Consider the following 21,635-nt stretch of genomic DNA (forward strand, 5'->3'; position numbering starts at 1 on the left):
GTCCTGGATGCTACACTAAAGATTGATAAATCAATCAAAACAACAAACAGCCATCCACCTCATAGCTCCAACAATAATTATGCCAAAGCTTAGCAAGTTAAACTTTGGCAAAGGGGGGAAATGATGTGGACTATGGGTGGGAGGCTCTTTGTCTCTTCAGAGATAACCTAAACTATCTGTGACTTGTGGGTGTGGGATGATAAAAGGCTGCAGTCCTGCCCTTGGTGAGCAGGAAACGGTTTAATAATGCAAGGACTATAAACTTTAAGTATTCAGGGGAAATGCAAACAAAATATGCTAAAAGCTTATCATTGAATCCCTGAGGTCCATGCTAAAAGCTTACCTAAGATGTGGAAATATATGCTAATTCAAGCCTATTGAGAACTGAAACAAAAGGAGCATTTGGCCTTTCCTCTCTGTATAAAAGGGACTAAAAAATCTTGTTCCAGGCTGGGGATTGAAACAGAAAGTTCCCAAGTCAGGCCAGCCATCAATAAACCATTTTTCCTTCTCAAAATCATTCCTGCGTCCTGGCCTCTCTTTATACAAATTATTGAACCTCTCTCAAATTCTACAACAGTACCAGATGAGCCATATTGAAGCCCAAGGAGAAAGTGATCATGGGTGGCCCTGTTTACATGTTTTCATCAATTTTTAATGTGCAGTAATTCCTCCAACATTACTGTAGTGAAAAGTATTTAAAATTGAGAAGTATGTGGAATTTAAAATAAAACAATATTTTAAGTATGAAATTTTATATGTAACCAATCCAGGATTTATTTTAATATTTATTTCTTGAATTTAGGAAATAGGCATTTCAAAAGTGTTTTCTAATTTTACTATATGTTCATCTCATTTTCAATTGCAGCATTTTCAATTGCAGCCATAATTGCAGCATTTAACTATTTCTCATGAACCAGTAATGGTTTTTTTTTAACTTCTCACATATTTATGTATTTATAAGTTTTCATTCACGTTACCTTCTGTGATGGTTACACTATTGTGTCAACTCAGCCAGGAATTTGTGCCCAGTTGCTTGTATTACTGGGCTGACTGTAATACAAGGATATTTGTGGACTTTAGTCACCATTGGCTTTACTGAAGCCTTAAATCATAGACAGCTGATTACAATTACATCAATCAGGGAGATTACTATCAGCAATGAATGACACTTAGCCCAATCAGTTGAGTTCCTTAAAGGGAAAGTGATTCCAGCATTGAGAGAGAATTTCCCAGCTTGTCTTTGGACAGTCAACATCTCCCAGAACTCATCAAGAACGTTCACTGGACTTTCTTTGCAGCCCCTGGTTGTAGCCTGCCTGCAGAACCTTGGCTTGTGCATCCCTATGGCTGCATGAGATACTAAAAAAATCACATACTATTGACAGATACCTCTTGTTGATTCTGTTTCCCTAAAGAACCCTGACTAATACACCTTCCTAAAATGTCTTCCCCAGGTTCCCCTTCTTTAATATATTTCAAGAATCGTTTGTCATTTTCAAGTTACAAATCTTCCACCTCCTTGGTTAAACTTCTTCCTGAGTATTTTGTTCTTTTGATGCTGTTGTTAAATAAATTGCTTTTTAAATTTGTTTTTCATATTATTTTTGCTGTGGTATAGAAATACAAGAAACTTTTCTGCAACTTTGCTGAAAATACTTTAGCTGTAGAAGTGTTTTTGTGAATTCTAGATGATTTTTTATGTGTAAATCATGTCATCTGCACGTAGAAGTAGTTTTACTTCTTCCTTTCCTGTTTGGATGCCTATTCTATTTTTCTTGCCTAATTGCTGTGGCTGTTATGTCCAGGACAATGATCAATAGCAGTGATGAAAGATATCATCTTTGGTTTGTTTCTTATTCCATTGGGAAACCTTTTAGTCTTTCCCAATGAGTAGAGAGCTAAATTTCTACTGATTTTGTTTCCGTATTTGTTTTTAAGCACAAATGGTTACTGGATTTTGTCAAATAGTTTTTCTGTGGTGATAGACATGATCAAATTTTTTTGTTTTGTTTTCTTTGAATTAATGGTATGTGTTATTTTGTATTTTAATAGACTTCAATTATTTTGTGAGAAGTTTTTTTACAGAGAAATCGTGCAGAAAGTACAGAATTCCCATGTCCCTCTCACAGACACATAGATTTCCCTATACTTAACACTGCATTAATGTGGTAATTTAGTTAAAATTGATGAAACCCTGTGACAAGATTTATATGTTTAACTGTAATTCATAGCTTATGTTAGGATTCACTGTTTTTGTTGTGCAGTTCTATGATTTTTTAATCCTTTTCTTCTGGTAGCATATATACAACCTAACATGTTCCATTTTAACCACTTTCCAATATACAATTCAATGCTGTTATTTACATTCACAATATTATCACTACATCTGCCACCCAAATTTTCCCATCACCCCAAACAGAAAATTTTTATCAATTTAGAATGACCCCAATTCCTATACCCACCCTGACACAGGTAACCTGGATTTTAATTTCCTATAATAAAATTCATTTTTCAGAGCACTTTTAGGTCTCTGGGAAAAGTATATAGAAGGTATACTTACTTCTAATACCCACCTCTTTATCCTCTGCCCACAGTTGTCTTTTTTATTCACATCTTGCATTAGTGTGGTACATTTTTTTACAGTTGATGAATCAATATTGATCCATTTTTGTCAATGAAAGTCCATAGGTTAGGTTAGAGTTTACTCTGGATTGTGTAGTTCTATGGGTTTTGACAAATGTGTAAGGTCATGTGTTCATTGTAGCACCATAGGGAACAGTTCACTCACCTAAAAATGCCAGTGCTCCACCAACTCACCCTTCACTCCCTTCCCCAGAAACCTGGCTACCTTGGACATTTTATTGATTCTATAGTATTGCCTTTTCCAGAATATCATATAGTTGGAATTAGATGGTATGTAGGCTTTTCTAGACTGGCTTCTTTCACATAGTCATATGCATTCATGATTTCTCTATGCTTTTACATGCCTTGATAGCAAATTTGTTTTTGTTGTTGTTCTTTTTAAAGATCTATTTAATGACCTCATTGTTTGCACTTGCAGTCTGTCTTCTCTGTCCATTTGCTGTGTGTTCTCTGTCTGCTTATCTTCTCTTTAGGCAGTACTGGGAACTTATTCTGGGCCCTTCCAGAGTGGGAGAGAGGCACTCATTCTCTTGCACACCTCAGCTCCCTGGGCTGCTGTGTCTCTTATTGTCTCTCCTGTGTGACTCTTTTTATTGTGTCTTCTTGCTGTGCCAGCACTCCATGTTGGCTAGCACTCCATGTGGGCAAGCACTACTGCACAGGCCAGCACTCTGTGGACAAGCACTCCATGTGGACTAGCACTCCACGTGGGCTAGCACTACTGCACAGACCAGCACTCCCCAAGGGCAGGCACTCTGAATGGGCAGCACTACTGTATAGGCCAGGACTCCATGCAGGTTAGCACTCCACATGGGCCAGCCTGCCATTTGAGCCAGTACTCTGCATGGGCCAACTTTCCACTCAGGCCAGCATCCCTTCACCAGGAGTCTCTGAGATCAAACCCTGGACCTCCTATATGGTAGAAGGGAGCCCAATCGCTTGAGCCACATCAGTTTCCTACTAATTTGTTTTGATCACTGGAAAACACTCACTCTATGGATGTATCATGCATTGTTTATCTGTGCACCTATTGAATGGCATATTGATTATCCCAATTTTTGGCAATTATGAATATGCTGCTATAAACAATTTGTGCAGGTTTTTGTGTGGATGTACATTTTCAAGTAATTTGTATGAATAGTTAGCCATATTAGTGCTGGATTGTGTGGCAAGCCTATGTTTAGCTTTTAAAAAACTAGCAGACTTTTTGGAAATGACTGTTCTGTTTTCCTTTATCACAATCAATGAATGGGTTACTATGTGAGGAGCTCCACATCCTCACCAGCATTTGCAGTTGTCAGCTTTTGGGTTTCTAACCATTCAAATAGTTGTGTAGTGGTATCTAACTTTTAAAATTTTGTATTTCCCTAAATACCCACATTCTAAAGACAATGCAAATCCTTTCATATGCTTCTATGTCATCTGTATATCTTTTTTGGTGAGGTTTTGTACAGATCTTTTGTCCATTTTAATTGGATTGTTTTTTTTATTGTTGAGTTTTAAATGTTGGATATAAATACTTTATCAGACAAATGTATTGCATATACTTCCTCTCACTCTGTAGTTTATCTTTTCATTTTCTTAATAGTGTCTTTTGCAGAGTACAGTTTTTAGATTTTTAATAAAGTCCAACCTAACATTATTTTTTCTTTCAATGTATCATGCTTTTAGTATTCTGCATAAAAGTCATGCTAAACCCAATGCCACCTATAATTACTCTTTTAAAAATTGTATATTTTTGCATTTTACTTTTGAATAATGATGCATTTTGAGTTTGTTTTAGAGAAACTTATATAGTATATGTCTATATTCTTTTTGCATTTGGTTGTCCAGTTTTTCCAGCACCATTTCTTGGAAACTCTGTCCTTACATCTTTGAATTGCCTTTGCTCCTTTATCATAGATTAGTTGACTGTTCACTATATACATATGGAGGATATGCTTCTTTTCTCTCTATTCTGTTCCAATTATCTGCCCGTCTATTGTTTCACCATGACCACACTGTTTTATTGACAATAGGTTTATAATTTTGTTTTGTTTTGTTTGGAATGCAGTATATTTTTAAGCATAGTGAAAGCCACCTGGCAGTTAACTTGACAAGTTAATAGAGCTTAAGATTTAGCAGGTCATATCAACATTCAGTCTTTTTACCCACATGAGAGCTATATGCGGTAGTGTTTACCTGGAATGTGTGTACATTTATAGAGGCAAGAAACCTTTGGAAATTCATATTTAAAGGAGCTGAAAACAGGAACTGGATGTCCAGGGTGGTGTAGCTTTGATTTGGAGAAACTCTACTTCCTCCAAAGTTTGTGCACTTCTTGAAAGTTGAGCCATTAGGAATCCAGCAAGCAGCTGTGGCACTTGTAAGAGCTTGGCTACCAATCTTGCAGGCTTTCCAAAGCTCCAGAAGAGGAATATGAACTCTCTACTCTTACCAAAGTATGAAACCCTTAATGTGCCCACTGTGGGTGTCAGAAGAAGACAGGCATCTGGATGGAAAAGTCATCTGGGAGGCTCCCTGGCTTAAATGTCTTTGCCATGGAGGGCAGCTGGGGTAGTGAGGGAAGGTGGAAGGGAGAGAGAGGGTGGGAAAGAAGATAAAATGAACACTATGTGCTTACAGAGAGGATCACTCACTGTAAGCATGCTCTTTCCACCAAATTTCATTACATAAAGAATGTGGGTGATTCTATGAGGAAGAAAGACTTGCACATGGGGCACCAGCATTACAGCAAGTTCACATGAGCAAAAGTTTCCATCACATTCTCTAGAACTGGTGAGGCAGTCCTTGGGCGGGCAACTTGGCTCAATCTGATACATTGAGACTCATGTCCCTCAGGAAATTAGCATGAGGTTTATTTAGTGGTTAGTTACATTTTTATTATTGAATTATATTGTAAAGGCTTAAGTAGTATGTCTACAATTTAATCAAGACAAAATGATTTGCATTTATATCAAGGACACATTTACTGTAGTGGCATAAAAGAGACAGACAAAAGACCAAGTATGTGTTTTTAAAAATAAAGACTACGTGTTTTACCTGCTCCCACTTTTGCTATTTTGGACTGCACTATTCCTCCTAGAGAACTAACACATTCATGTTAAATCTGATCTATCTTCCCACATTTAAAAAAAATACAGCTTCTCAAATTTCTAAGTTATAAGCAAAAGGAAAATGGTTTAAAAGCAAAGTAAATCTGCTGTTATCCTATAGTGGAAAGGTTGACTAAAACATAGCCCCTCTGTGGCTCATCTCAAGGGAACACATTTACTCAGAGGCTAGCATTTGTGATCTGGGGGTAAGTTTCCCACTTCCTCTGCAGGACCAGATCTTCAAGTGTTTCTGGTCTCAATTGCAAAGTAAGTGAAAATGTCTGCATAACATGTATAAGTCAAAAATCAAAACAGGGCTAATTAAAATCAAAATTCTAAGCAAGTTTAAATACATATCTTCAGCTTTTTCATTTGTTATTGCAGATGGTACTTAAAAATAACTTACAGTTTTTAGTGTTTTATATTCAATAAGTTTGAAACTCAAATGAATAAGTTTAAAAATTTTATATTTCACTTGATTCTATTGAAATTTCAATTACCTACTACTTTACTTCCATGACACATACATGAGGTAAGTTTCAGCTAAAAAAACACCATCACTAAGATAAAACTAACTGGTTCAAGCATATGCAAAATCATAGTCGCCTACTCATGTTCTGAGTTTACAACTTTTACTATTGTGTATCCAAGAAAAATCCAAATGGAACATAAGAGTTGTGTTTGAGGGTGGTGGACTTGACCCAGTGGTTAGGGCATGCATCTACCACATGGGAGGTCTGCGGTTCAAACCCCAGGCCTCCTTGACCCATGTGGAGCTGGCCCATGTGCAGTGCTGATGCATGCAAGGAGTGCCCTGCCACTCAGGGGTGTCCCCCAAGTAGGGGAGCCCCATACACAAGGAGTGAGCCCCGTAAGTAGAGCTGCCCAGCATGAGAGAAAGTGCAGACTGCCCAGGAATGGTGCATGGTGCGGCACACAGGGAGAGCTGACACAAGATGACACAACAAAAAGAAACACAGATTCCCATGCCACTGACAACAACAGAAGCGTACAAAGAAGATGCAGCAAATAGACACAGAGAACAGACAACCGGGGTGGGAGGGGAGGGGAGTGAAATAAGTAAATAAATATACCTTTAAAAAAAATAGTGTTTGCAGTTTCTAACTTCTAAACACACATCTATCTAAAAAATATTTTGGTACCAAATTGTTTAGAATTAGTGTTTTACTGTAAATAAAGAGGACACATTTCCAATATTGCTTGATAGCCAGCTGTCAGTTTTCTGAAACACTGTTTTTGCAGTAAAATATCCCTGCTAGAAATCAAATGTATTTAAATATATCTTAACAGAAGTAAGATGTTCATCATACTAGAAATCTTTTAAAAAGTGAGTTCAATAGGGCTACAATAACATTGACATGAATAAAAATTACAGGAGAGATTACTGCTGTACTTTTCCCCATAACCACTATCAAACTTTGTTTAAATTGTGCAACCCCAAATTATTCATGTTTACTCTTGCTGAATTTCATTATGTTTCACAGAGAAGGAATCCTAAAATCTGTTCTGTAAGAACTCAAGATTTTGAAATGTGTAGCTTCGCATTATACTACCTTCTTGTTTCCCAAATACACAGAAAGAGTATAGTTTTTCTCAAAAAATGAAATAAGATGTCCACGTGAAAACAAACCCACAAAAAGTTCCACAGCTAAAAAAGTTTATCATATGGCCACAAAGTGACCTCTAGTTTAAAGTACAAAACATTTAAATGAAGTCCATTTAAGTTTTGTTTTCTTTTCAAAGGAATACTGTAAAATAATCAAATTATTTTAGTTCTTGAGCCAACAAGTGTACACAAATGTTCTTATACAGTTAAAATGAGAAGACCAATTTCAGTGTGCCAAAGATAACAGCGTTCAGTTGACTTTGCAGAGTTCACGGAATGAAATTCAGAGATTTCTTAGAGAAGTGACCAAGTTCCGGGTTGTTCCTACAACAGGGGCAGGATCCACTCCCTATTTCAGAGTTGCTCTGTGACAGCTGGATCATGTTCATCTTCTCACCTAGGTTCATCAGTTTTCTTTGTGGCTTTCCTGGCAGGGGCGGGCCTACTTAGTCCCGCAGTGGCTGCCCCTGCCAGACCGGGAAGGGCTCGCCCTGTCGCTGCTGCTGGCGCCAGCAGGAGCGCGGCCAGGTGTGCACGGAGGCTGCAGATGGAGCTCACCTGCACCTGTCTGTGCTGCTCCCTGGGAGGTTCACCTTGGGGCTCAGCTCACTCCTCGACTTCTCTTTCATGGGCACCAGGGTCTCCAGTAACCCGGGTCCCCGCAGGAAGCCCCTCTCTCGTAGCCCCAGCGAGCGGCTCCCGCACCTTGCTCTACTGCGCCTGCGCCGCTGGGCTCCTCTGCAGGTCCTGCCTCGTGGCCCCAGGGGGCGGGGGAGCGTTGTGGGACAGCAGAGCTGAGAGCCCCCAGCCATGGCAGCCCCGTGACCCGCGCCTGGGCAGCTCTGCCCCTACACCCCCAGCCGCTGATGGGCCAAGCTGAGGAGCCCAAGGTGCTGTTCAGTGCTTGATCTTCCTGTGCAGACCCTGCTGAGTTCCTGGGTGACTCCTACTCCTCCACTCCTCCTGCTCAAGACCCTGCAGACAAGCAGCGGGGGTTGCTGTGCCAGCCTGTTCAGGAGTTTGCAGACAAATTCAAGTAACTCTTGGTCTGTAGGGTCCTGTGGAATCTTTGATATCAGGATGATGGTGGCCTCAGGCAAGGAATGAGGAAATTCTCTCACTTTCTATATTTATATTTGGAAGAGTTTGAAAACTATTAGTTTTGAATTATTCTGTATATTTTTAGTATAATTGACCAAGGAAGCCATCTGGTCCTGGACTCTTCTGGGTAGGGAAATTTTTGATGATCGTTCAATCTCTAGTTAGAGGTCTGATCTTATTTTCTATTTATTCTTCAGTCCGTTTTGGTAGTTTGTATGCTTGTAGGAAGTTGTGTGTTCTACCTAAGTTATCTAGTTTGTTGTACTATTGTTCATGATATTCTTTTACTGACCTTTTACTCCTCTAAAGTCTGTAGCTTGAGTGTAGTTCATAATTTTCACTGAGTTGTGAATTTTCCAGTTTCCTCTCTCTTTGGCAGGAAGTTCAGGTGCAGCGTGCAGCGGCAAGGGAGGCTCGGCTGGGCCTGGCTCGGCTCCGCTCAATAAGGTTTCGCTCAGTTGGGTTCGGCTCGGCTCGGCTCGGCTGGACCGGGCTCCTTGGGCTGGGCTCCCTAGGCTCTGCTCGGCCAGGCTTGCCTCCGCTGGGCTCGGCCGGGCTCTGCTGGACTGGGCCCAGCTCGGCTGGATTCAGCAGGACTCCGCTCAGTTGCGCTCATCAGGGCTCGGCTCGGCTGGGCCTGGCTCGGTAGGGCTTCACTCGGTTGGGCTCATCTGGCTCCATTCATCTGGTCCCTGCTCGGCCGGACAGGGCTCGGCTCACCTGGGCTGGGCTCGCATGGGCTGGGCTCACATGGGCGCAGTGGGCTGGGCTCGGTGGACCTCGACTCGCCCTGGCTGGGCTTGGCTGGGCTCGGCTGGGCTCAGCTGGGATCGGTTCCGGCTGGTACCGCCGCCTGGATGCGGGCTTCGCGTGTCCCGGGCTCCAGCTGGACCGCGCGGCGACCGCGAGTAGATCGGCTCCCACAGACCTTCCCCTCCCGCCCACAGCACCTCTCCCCCAATAGCCTCATGCAGTTTTTGAAGGCTAAAACAAGTTGATGCTTAGAGAGGGCTTTGGCCTAAGCTTGGCAAACTGTTGACTTCATTTTCTTATTATCATGTCTTCAGGTCAAGAAGTTCTTTCAAGTCCCAGATGTGAAAATTCTTGTCCCCAGTATGAGAAGTAGGAAGATTCTATTCAATACAATAGAAAAGTTCATATAAAAATTGATCAGGGATGTATTACTTTAAATAGTGATAAAATTTTATGAAACACAGAAATGGCACAATCCTGGAAAGATTGAGGAGAATTGCTGAACATATTAAATTTTATAAAGAGTGCCAAGGTTTTGCAAGTTGATTATTACCAGAAAGAAAAATCCTAATAAGAGCAATAGCTTCACAAGATAAATTAAGGAATTGCTAATATTTCATTGATAAATTTCAATCTTCAAAAATCTGAATGTCATTAAAATATTTAGAAGATAATTCTCAAAAGAAAAGATGCCATCATTTAAGATAGAAACTCCATGACGTGTTTTCATGATTTAGATTTAAAGCATGAAAATAATTTTGATAAAATGTAAAAAGGAATACTTAGAATTAATGTAATGGCTCACCAATGAACAGGGGAAAAATAGAATATATACCCTTCTCTAGAGCAAATGCCCTCTTGATGAGAACTTCCTGTGATTGGTGTTTGTTAAGTTCTGTTAGGAGAGCTATTTGACCTGAGAAAAGAAACCTCTCAGTATTCACAGATTTGGACTTTGTGGTAAGCCTTTCCCTCTCACTGTCCAGTTCTCAGCAGTCTTTGCTCAGTGATCTCTGAAATGGTTTGGCTCAGTAAGCCTGGATGGCTGTGAGTGCATTGGCTTTGACACTGACTCTTTAAGCCAAATCTGCACCCAAGTAACTGCCCAGCATTGCCTGGTTTAACACTGACTCTTTTTTTTTTTCCAGCACTGACTGCTTTATGACTTCTTCAGCACAGAGCACCCAAAGGGCCCGGGAAGAGACCCCTCTTCGCCAGTCCCCCGAGAAAGTCCACAGCTGAGGTCAGCCTGTTGGACGTCAGCTCCCCACACACAGCTTTGCTTTGGAGAGGCAGGACATCCAGTGGGAGTGGGCCTTGCCCCTGAGGATGAAGCAAGTATCACACAACCTTTGTGCAGTTCCCACCCTGAGAAGCAGCTGGGGCTTCTGTTCCCTGTTTGGGTCTCAAGGTGTGCTCAGGCTGTTCCATTAGACCTATGACCTCCCAGGGTTCTAGAATGGAGACATGAAGCCTCTGCACACCAAGGTGAGGAGGGGAGGCAAGGCTGAGAAATGGCTCTGAGCATGTCGCTGACTTGCCGGCACAGCTAGAAACTGAAAGAGCTGTTTAATCTCCTTCCCTGGAGTTCATTAATAGTCTCATTCACCATATTGTAACTACTTTCTAATTATGGGAAAGAAAAGTCTTAAGTCAGTGTATTAGTCAGCCAAAGGAGTGCTGATGTGAAATACCAGAAATTGGTTGGTTTCTATACAGGGTATTTATTTGGGATAGGAGCTTACAGATACTAGGCCATAAAGCATAAGTTACATCCCTCATCAGTCTATTTGTTTGGGTTGTTTTTTTTTTTGTGTGGGTTTTTTTGTTTTCTTTTTTTAAAGGGCCCAGGGATTGAACCTGGGACCTTATATGTGGAAAGCCAGCACTCAACCACTAAGCTAAACTGGCTCCCCTTCACCAGTCTATTTTCATGTGTTGGAGCAAGATGGCTGCTGACAGCTGTGAGGATTCAGGCTTCCTGGGTTCATCCCTTCCAGGGTCTTGCTTCTCTCTGGATTCAAAGTTCCTTTATTCCCAGGGCTTGCTTCTTCCTGGGCTCAGGGTTCCTCTCTTCCTGGGGCTGCTTCTCTTTCCTCTGTCAGCTTACTTCCCAGGACTCCAGCTTAAGGCTTCAGCATCAATCTCCAACATCAAAACTCCAACTTCAGACACCCTCAACTCTGTCCTTTGCTATGCCTTTTATCTGTGAGTCCCCACCCACCAAGCAGTGGGGACTGAACACCCTAATGACATGACCCAACAAAGCTCTAATCATAACTTAATCATGCCCATATACAAGCCAGACCACAAACTTCATCCAATATCAATTTTTGGAATTCATAACCATATCAAACTGCTACAGTCAGTATGTGGCTGTTTGAGGTTATTTATAAATCCCCAAAAGGAAAAGATTATGTTTGTAAATGAATCTATTCCTCTGGGTATGATACCAACAAAAAAACACCTTCCAATCTCTTTATACTTCTTTATACTTTATACTCTTTTTACTTTTTAAAAGATACTTAGGCTACATAAATGTTACAGAGAATATAGGGCATTCTCACATGCCCTGCTCCTCACACCTCCCACATTTTCCCACATTAGCAACACCTTTGATTAGTGTGGTACATTGATTGCAATTGAAAACACATTTTGGAGCATTGACACTAAGCATGGATTATAGTTTGAATTGTACTTTACAGTTTCTCCCACTCAATTCTGTAGCTTATGGTAAGATATATAATGGCCTGTGTCTGTCATTGTAATGCCATGCAGGTTGATTCCCAAGTCTTGAAGATGCTCTCATATTACACCTGTTTTTCCCTCTCCCTACCCTCAGAACCTCCTGTGGCCACTGCCTCCACATCAATATTTCCTCCATTGCTAGAATTACAGAAGGTCTAGAGTAGAATAGAGTAAATCTACTTTAGTCCATAGTTCATTCCCCAATCCTGAGGATTCTAGGATGGTGATGCCCACTCCACCTTTATTTGAATCCTGTACAGCTTGAATTCTGTACAGCCAGTGCATGGAACTCTCTTGTCTGCAGTTGTAGGCACTCTTGATTCCTTGGTATGTTGGTTCTCCTTCATCTTCTCCTTGTTACTTGTCCTGGGTCAGTCCAATGAACTGGAGAAGAGGTGTTGTAACTCTTTTAAGATTCAGGGCTAGGCTAGCACATAGGCAGCCCAGAAATTTATGTCTCTTAGAGGCATACCTACCAACTTCAGTACTAATTATAAGTTCAAACAGAAGGACAGAGGATCCATGTGTAGGGAAACCACAAGGGAGACTGACTCTGTCACACTGGAGAGCATAAATTGCAAAGTAGGTCCCACTGGCAAGGAACCAAACTCCTGAGCTATCTGCCCTGACTATAGTGTCTGGATGTCTCCAGAGCCCTCAGGAGCCCCACTATTTGGGTAGTATCTACTTTGGCAGTCTATGTGATCATGCTGAGATGTGCATAAATGTTACCTCTGGGATTCCCTCCCAAGTAACTTTGAAGTCTCTTAAGCAAATAAACTCATTTGTCTCCACTTTTCCACCATTTGGTCAAGGGCTTTTTTTTCCCACTTGCTTTGTTTGTTGGTACTTGGTAGCAATCCCTGGGTGCCAGAGAGTCTCATCCCCAGGAGTCATTTCCCTTGGGGTAATTTATTACATTTATAAACTGAGTTTTGGCTTAGAAGGGGCCACATTTAAGCAACAAGGAGGCTCCCTGTAGGTAATTCTTAGGCATCCTACAATACTAGGCCAAGTTTCAATTTCAAAAGCAAAGGTTCATAATCATAGTCATCAGTATCAATGGCCCATCAATGGACCATTCTCCTCCACTAGTCATTGCCCCTGTATTTGGGGCTCCAGGAAAGAATGTGACAGAGCTCCCCAGGATGGGCATTTGATATTCTTTGGTTGCTGTGTGAATCTCCAGCCACTGTGGCCATGCCCCATGAACCTTTAAATACATTTATATACCTTATATTTATGCCCAGTGAACCTCCTCCCATGTATCTCCCATCACTGACACCCTGCCCCACTGATTCTCCCCTGCCACAGTTGTAACCCTTCTGTGATCCACAACTTCTCAAAAGTGAAGCAAATAAGTAGCCAAATACAATTAATAAGAAAATGAAATAATATTGATAGTTTTAAACATAAGAAAGAAAATTCAGAAAGTTTTAAAAATTAAAAACATAATAAAAATTGGGATTAAAAAATAATGAAAAATATTTAAGAAAAAAATTTTTTGACATATTTTTCCTTTCATCACTGTAAGATCTGTTGTCCTATATGTACACTGACTTTTTCTTCCATTTGTTCCCATAGTGTTTTCCCTTTTTTTGTTTTGTCTTCAAAGAAGTTTTAGGTCACAATAAAGTCACATAAAAAATACAGGGGATCCCATTTACCCAACATCCTGCCCATTTTCCCTCTTCCCATATTAAAAACCTTTTTAAATGTGGATGATACATTTCTTACAACTGATGAACACAGCTACTAACCATGGTCAATAGTTTACATTATGGTTTACATTTTTGACCATATACTTTTATATATTTTGATGAAGTTTAACATGGCCTGTATCCATCATTGCAAGATCATTTAGAAAACTTCTGTTGCCCCAAAACATCCCCTGTTTCATCTATTCTATTCCTCCCTACCCCTCCCCTGTGGCACACAGAGACCACCAAGCTTCACTCCTTGAAGGACAAGATTCATAATTGTTTGCAGCAACACTGAGGGCTTGACACACTGGTCTGTCCTCCCCTATTAGGCACCACCCATGCTCTCAAGAGACTCCTGTCCCTCTATTTGAGAACATAATGGACCTCCCTAGGATGGGAGTCCAACTCCTTCCCACTCTTTATTTGAGTTTCCACCCACTGATATAACACACTATGGCAAAATGATCCCTTGCACACTCCCAACAAGCCTGCCCTGACCCAAATGCCTCCCCATAAAAGACCCTAAACTAGTAACCCTTTCTTGTCATATTGCCAAAAGAGCTTTCCCCGCATTGTAGTTTCAGCTATGTACCCACGAATCCCCATTGTTCACCAGCTCTCTCCCCCAACCTTCTCTCCAGTTCCATGGACCATTCAACACATTTACCCACCCTACCCACCTGTCAAAACTGTACCACCCAACCCATTAGTATCCCTACACCCCTGTCATGTCACTTCACTGCACAAGTACAAACTTTCACATTATCATAAGTTTTACCTTATGGGCATTGGCCAACAACCTTCTTCTCCCTTTCTATTTCTTGTAAACATATCTTACAAATCTAGCTCTGTGAGTCTGCTCAATTTGCTTAATTCTTATCAGTGAGGTCCTTCAATACCTGGCTTGCTTCAATCAATATAAGGCAGCCTACTCAATGGGGGAAAATATTTGGTAACCATATATCTGATAGGAGCTTAATATCCTGCATATATAAATAAATCCTATGCCTTGAAAATAAAAAGACAACCCATTTAAAAAAATGGGCAAGTGATTTGTATAAACACTTCTCCAAAGAAGAAATACATATGGCTAAAATGCACATTAAAAGATGCTCAACATCACTAGCTATTAGGGAAATGCCAATCAAAACTGCAATGATATAATAATCTTTCACCCATTAGACTGGCAGCTATTGAAAAACAGGGAACTACAAGTGGTGGAGAAGATGTGGAAGAACAGGAAACCTGGTCCTCCACTGCTGGTAGGAATGTGGAATGATGCAGTGATTGTTGAGGACAGTTTAATGGTTCCTCTAAAAACTAACTGTAGATCTGGCATATGACCCAGCAATTCCACAGTATGGTGTATAACCAGAAAAATTGAAAGCAAGGACATGGACAGATAAATGCACACCAATGTACATAGTGGTATCGTTCACTATTGTTAAAAGTTGGAATCAACCCAAATGCCCATCAAGAAATAAATGGATATGGGAGGCGGACATGGCTCCACTGATAGAGCACCCATCTACCATATGGAGGGTCCAGAGTTCGATCCCCTGGGCCTCCTGACACATGTGGTAAGCTGGCCCATACACAGTGCTGCCCCTGTGCAAGGAGTGCACCCCACAAGGAGATCCACTCCACTTGAAAATCTCAGCCCACCCAGGAGTGGCACCACACACATAGAGAGCTGATGTATCAAGATGATGCAACAAAAAAGAGACACAGTTTTCCCAGTGCTGCCTGATAATGCAAGTGGATGCAAAAGAACACACAGTGAATGGGCACAGAGAGCAGACAACAGGAGGGAAGGGGAGAGAAATAAATAAAAATAAGTCTTTAAAAAATAAAAAATAAAAGTAAATTGAATGTTATTATATTTACCATTCAGTGGTTAGTACACTTTAAAAAGAAATTAATGGATAAACAAAATGTGGAATAAGCATACAATAGAATATCACTCATTTGTAAGAAGGGATACAGTACTAACACATGGGATAACATGGACGAATCTTCAGGACCTTATATTTAGTTCTTAATAGCACAATGATACACTCTTTGTCCTTTTGTGTCTGGTTTGCTTCACTCAATGTCTTATAGATTCATCCATATTGTCATATGCTTCATGACCTCATTTTTTCTTATTGCTACATAACATTCCATCACGTATATACACCACAGTTTGTTTATCTACTCATCAGTTGATTGACACCTAGATTGTTGCCAACTTTTGGAAATCATGAATAAAGCCATGATCAACGTCAGCAGGTAGATGTCTCTTTGTGTCACTGCTCTCAGCCTTCTGGGTATGTAGCTAGTAATGACATTGCCACGTCACATGGCAAGTCTATGTTCAACTTCTTTAGGAACTGACAGGCAGTCTCCCACAGTTGTAGTACCATTCTACATTCCACCAACAGTGAATAAGTTTCCTGTCTCTCCACATCCTCTCCAACACTGAGAGATTTCTCACTTTTTAATAGTATCCATTCTAATAGGTGTGAAATGATACCTCATTGTAGTTTTTTTAAACAAATCTATTTTATTGATACATATTACTAAAGCATACATCGATCCAACATATTCAATCAGTGGTACTTGGTAGAAACACATAGTTGTGCATTCATCACCTCAGTCATTTTTAGAGCAATTTCATTATTCCAATAATATAGTAATAATAATAATAAAGCAATCTCAGCACCTCCCAATCTCTCTATGCTTCCCCTGCCACACATAGCTGCTATTCTTTTTCATTTTTTCTAGGTTATTTTTATTTATATTTTGTAAAAACAGTTTTATGCATGCAATATCACCCATATTCGTGTTTTATGTGAGGTTTTATTATGTTACACAGTCCCATTTTACAGTTTTTAGCTTTCCTTCTAGTAATGTACATGACCTTGGACCTTCAACCACTGTCAAACCCATGTAATAGCTCTGCTAGTTACAAACAGTATGATGTTCTCTCACCATTTCTATTAATTTTCTAAGATTTACAAACAACCTTTTTACCAGTTCTGCACAGATTAACCTACAGCTTTCCATTCTCTGTCTTCATTCTATTTTCTGGTGGCCTGTATTCTAATTATTAACTCCTTAAGTTTACACAATATATTTAGTTCATAATAGCATAATCATACATTATTTGTCCTTTTATGTCTGGCATGCTTTGCTCAAAATAATATCCTCCATGTTCATCCATGTTGTCATATGCTTCATGACTTCATATCTTGTTATAGCTGCATAACATTCCATCATGTGCACATACTACAAATGTTAATCCATTCATCAACTGATGGACACATGGGTTGTTTCCAACCTCTGGCAATCGTGAATAATCCTAATATGAACATTGGTGTGCAGATGTCTGTGTCTCTGCTCTCAGTCCTACTGGGTATATAGCTAGTAATGATGTTGTCAGGTTATATGGCAAGTCTATATACAACCTCCTTAGAAACTGCCAAACAGTCCTCCACAGTAGCTGTACCATTATACATTCCCACCAATAGTAAATAAGCATCACTGTCTCACTTCCTCTCTAACATCTACAGGTTCTGACTTTTTATGGCAGTCAATCTAATAGTTTTGAAATGATATCTCGTGGTTTTAATTTGCATTTCCCTAATTGCTAGTGATGTTGAATCATTTATTTATGTGTTTCTTTGCCATTTGTATTTCTTCTTCAGACAGTTATCTTGTCAAGTCACTTGCCCATTTTTAATTGTTTAGTTTGTCTTTTTATAGCACATATTGAGTAACAGTGGTGACAGTAGGCCTACAGTCTTGTTCTAGATCTCAGTGGGAAAGCTTTGTCCTTCCCATCGAGTACAAGGGTAGCTGTAGGTTTTTCGTATCTATAGTTTACCATATTGAGAAAGCTTCCTTCTATTCCTATCTTTCAAGAGTTTTTAACAAGAAAGGGTGTTGTATTTTGTGAAATACCTTTTCTGCATCAATGAATAGGATCATGTGATTATTCTTCTTCAACGTATCAATATGGTTTATTACATAAATTGATTTTATTCTATTGAACCACCCTTCCATACCTGGGATAAAACCCATTTGCTCCTGGTCTGAAACTCTTTGAATGTGCTTTTGGAATCTGTTTGCAAGTATATTGTTGGGGATATTTGCATTTCTATTCATTAGAGATATTGGTCTGGAATTTTAAAACTTTTCTAATGTCTTTATCTAGGCTTAGTATTAGGGTGATGTTGGTTTCATGGAATGAGTCTGGTAGTATTCTTTCCTTCTGAAATGTTTTGGAAGAGCTTGAGCAAGATTGGTATTAGATCATATTTGAATGGTTGGTAATTTCACCTGTTAAGGCATCTGGTCTCCGGCTTTTCATCCTTTCAAGGCTTTTGATAACTGTTTCAATCTCTAACAATATGTTGTGCTCTTCCAATTCTTCCAGGGTCAATATAGGTGGTTCATATGTTTGTAGGAAATTATCCGTCTCCTCAACATTGTCTGTTTTTTTCATATACAGTTGTTCATAGTATCCTCTTTTTTTTTTTTAAGATTTATTTATTTATTTATTTATTTTTCTCCCCTCCCTCCCACCCCGGTTGTCTGTTCTCTGTGTCTATTTGCTGCATCTTGTTTCTTTGTCCGCTTCTGTTGTTGTCAGCAGCATGGGAATACAGATTCTCTTTTCTTGTGGCGTCATCTTGTTGTGTCAGCTCTCCATGTGGGTGGCACCATTCTTAGGCAGGCAGCAGCACTTTCTTTCAGTCTGGGCGGCTCTCCTTACAGGGCACACTCCTTGCACGTGGGGTTCCCTTACGCATGTGGCTACCTTACATGGGAGACACCCCTGCGTGGCATGGCACTCCTTGCGCGCATCAGCACTGGTCATAGGCCAGCTCCGCACAGGTCAAGGAGGTCTGGGGTTTGAACCGCAGACCTCCCATGTGGTAGACGGACGCCCTAACCACTGGGCCAAGTCCACTGCCCCCATAGTATCATCTTATTTCTGCAGGATCATTAGTAATGTCCCCTCTCTCAATTCTGATTTTACTTATCTGTGTCTTCTCTCGTATTTCTTTGTCAGTCTCGGTAAGGGTTTGTTGATTTTGTTGATCTCAAAAAACCAACTTTTGGTTTTCTTATTTTCTGTATTGTTTCTTTGTTCTTTTTTTTTTAAAGATTTATTTCTTTCTTTCCCCTCCCCCCACCCTGGTTGTCTGTTCTTTGTGCCTATTTGGTGTGTCTTCTTCTTTGTCCACTTCTGTTGTTGTCAGCGGCATGGGAATCTGTGTTAGGGAATCTGTGTTTCTTTTTGCTTCTTTCCTACTTGGAAAGAAGCTTGGTTTGGTATTAGTTTGTTGCTTTTTTCCTAGTTCCTCCAAGTGTGCAGTTAGATCTTCAATTTTAGGTCTTTCCTCTTTTTTAATCTAACACTGCCTTTGAAGTGTCCCATAAATTTTGATATGCTGTGTTCTCATTACATTCATCTCAAGATATTTGCTGATTTCTCTTAATTTCTTCTTTAACTCACTGATTATTTAAGAGTGTGTTGTTTAATTTCCATATGTTTAAGAATTTCCCTTTTTCCATCCATTACTGATTTCCAGCTTCATTCCAATATCAGATAAAGTGTTTTGTATAGTTTCAATCTTTATAAATTTATTGAGACTTGTCTTGTGACCTACAAATTGTCTCTCTTGGAGTACGATTGATGAGCACTAGAAAAGTAAAGTACACCCTGCTGTTTGGCGATGCAGTGCTTCATAGATGTTTGTTAGGTCCAGTTCATTTATCATATTATTCACACTCTTTATTTCTCCTCTGTCCTAATTTTCTATCCAGTACTGAGACAGGTGTATTGAAGTCTCCACATATTACTATAGAGGCATCTATTTCTCCCTTCAGTTTTACCACTGTGTTCCTCATGTATCTTTGGTCACTCAGGTTAGGTGTATAAATATTCAATACAGCTATTTCTTCTTTGTGAATGGCCTCTTTTAAAATATATAATGACCTTCTTCATCCTTTATAACAGCTCTTCGCTTGAAATTTATTTGTCCAATACTAATATCATTACTCCAGTCTCTTTTGTTTACTATTTGCATGAAATATATTTTTCCAACATTTTACATTTAACATTTTACATTTGACCTTATATCTGAAGTGGGTCTTTTGTAGAAAACATATAGATGGCTCATATTTTTAAATTCATTCTATCAGTCTATGTCTTTGGATTGGGGAATTTAAGCCATTAACATTTAATGTTATTATTATAAAGGCATTACTTACATCATCCATTTTGTCCTTTGTTTCCCTCAGAATATCATTCTATGGTCTGCCTTTTTACACTTTAATTTTTACCCTTCCTAATATCTTCATTTCTATACTCTTCTGGAAATCTCACCATTGCTTTTTCCTTGGAAGCTGCAGCACTCCCTTCAATATCTCTTGTAATTCTGGTCTTCCAGTAATATATTTCATCAATTTTTATTTGTCTGTTAAAACATTGAAATCACCCTCATTTTTGAAGTACAGTTTTGCCAGATATGGAACCTCCATGGTTTCTGATAAGGGTTCTGCACTTAATCTTTTCAAGTATTTTTTGTATGTGTTGCTTTCCTTTTCTCTTGATGCTTTCAGAATCCTCTATCTCTGATATTTGTCATTCTGAATAGTAGGTGTCTCAGGGTAGGTTTATTTGGATTTATTCTTTCTGGGAGGCATTGTCCTTCTTGGATATTGATCTTTATGTTTCAGAAGGGTTGGGAAGTTTTCAATCATTATTTCCACAAATATTCTTTACCCCCCATTTCCAATCTCTTCTCCTTCTGGAGCGCTGACAATGTATGTAAACATTTATCATTTCCATTCAATTTTCTGAGACTCGGTTTCATTTTTTCCATTCTCTTCTCTTTCTGTTCTCCTGACTTTTCAATTCAGATATTGTGTCTTTGAAATCACTAATTCTGCCCTAGAGCAATTAAAATCTGCTCATATATGTCAATATCTTTTTATTCTCATCCATCATGTCTTTCATTCCCATAAGGTATGTTACTTTTCTTTGCAGGCTTTCAAATAGTTCTTTATGCTCACTCAGTATCTTCTTAATATCCTTTATTTCTTTAGTCATATTTTCTTTAAATTCTTTGAATTGATTTAGGAGAGTTGTGTGATTATCACTTATGAATTATCTTAAGTCCTGTATCTCTTCAGGTCATTTAGTTTGTTTCTTTGGCTGGGCCATCTCTTCCTCTTTCCTAGTATGGCTTGTGATTATTTGCTGATGTCTATCTATCTGAATATGTCGGTGAATTTACTCTGATGACCAAATTCTCTCTTCCATGTTTTTTTTCACAGCTCTTCTTTGTTATTTGTTTCAACTTATTCTATGTTGTTTACCCCATACTTACCTAGCAGGAGAGATACAAAGATCATGAAGGTGTTTTTTCCCAGGGTGAGGTCTACCAATTGTACTCTGGATGTGTGATTTCTCTGAGTATGGGAAAATCTCCTGCCTAATTTGTGGTAGTGGGTGACTGCATTTGTGTTCTCCCATTTTAAAAAAATCACCCAGCTTAGGTTATCAAAAGGGTCCACCAATGGGTGTAGACTTTCTCCCAGTGGTTAGGATACAGAGAGAAGTAGAAACTTTTTTTCCCATCCAATTTTCAGACATGTTGGCAGATGGCACTCAACACCACATAATTCCATGGAAGTGTTTCGGTCTTGGCTTTCCTGTGTCTTGGTCTATCTAGAGCTGAAATTCTTATGGGGCTTTGCTGGTCAAATTCACAAAAAGTCTCCTGCCTCCTTATCCATTTTGCCTTGAATGAGCTGAAAAGGAGGAAGAAATATGTTCCCAACTCAGTCAGCTGCAGTGAACCAGGTGTTTTACCCTAGCTTAATATCTTTGGGGTGGGGAGGGGAGCCAGCCCAAACATTGCAGGCATTTGGTAACTGCCATTTATTGTTTTGGGTTCTTCCTCT

General features: G+C 39.7%; 1 pseudogene; it reads left to right on the plus strand.

Annotated features, from left to right (window-relative positions):
• Positions 1-21,050: 21,050 nt before the first annotated feature.
• LOC111762047 (U1 spliceosomal RNA) lies at positions 21,051-21,203 on the plus strand (annotated as a pseudogene).
• Positions 21,204-21,635: the final 432 nt, after the last annotated feature.

The sequence above is a fragment of the Dasypus novemcinctus genome, chromosome 6 (genome assembly GCF_030445035.2).
Source record: "Dasypus novemcinctus isolate mDasNov1 chromosome 6, mDasNov1.1.hap2, whole genome shotgun sequence".
Taxonomy (NCBI): domain Eukaryota; kingdom Metazoa; phylum Chordata; class Mammalia; order Cingulata; family Dasypodidae; genus Dasypus; species Dasypus novemcinctus.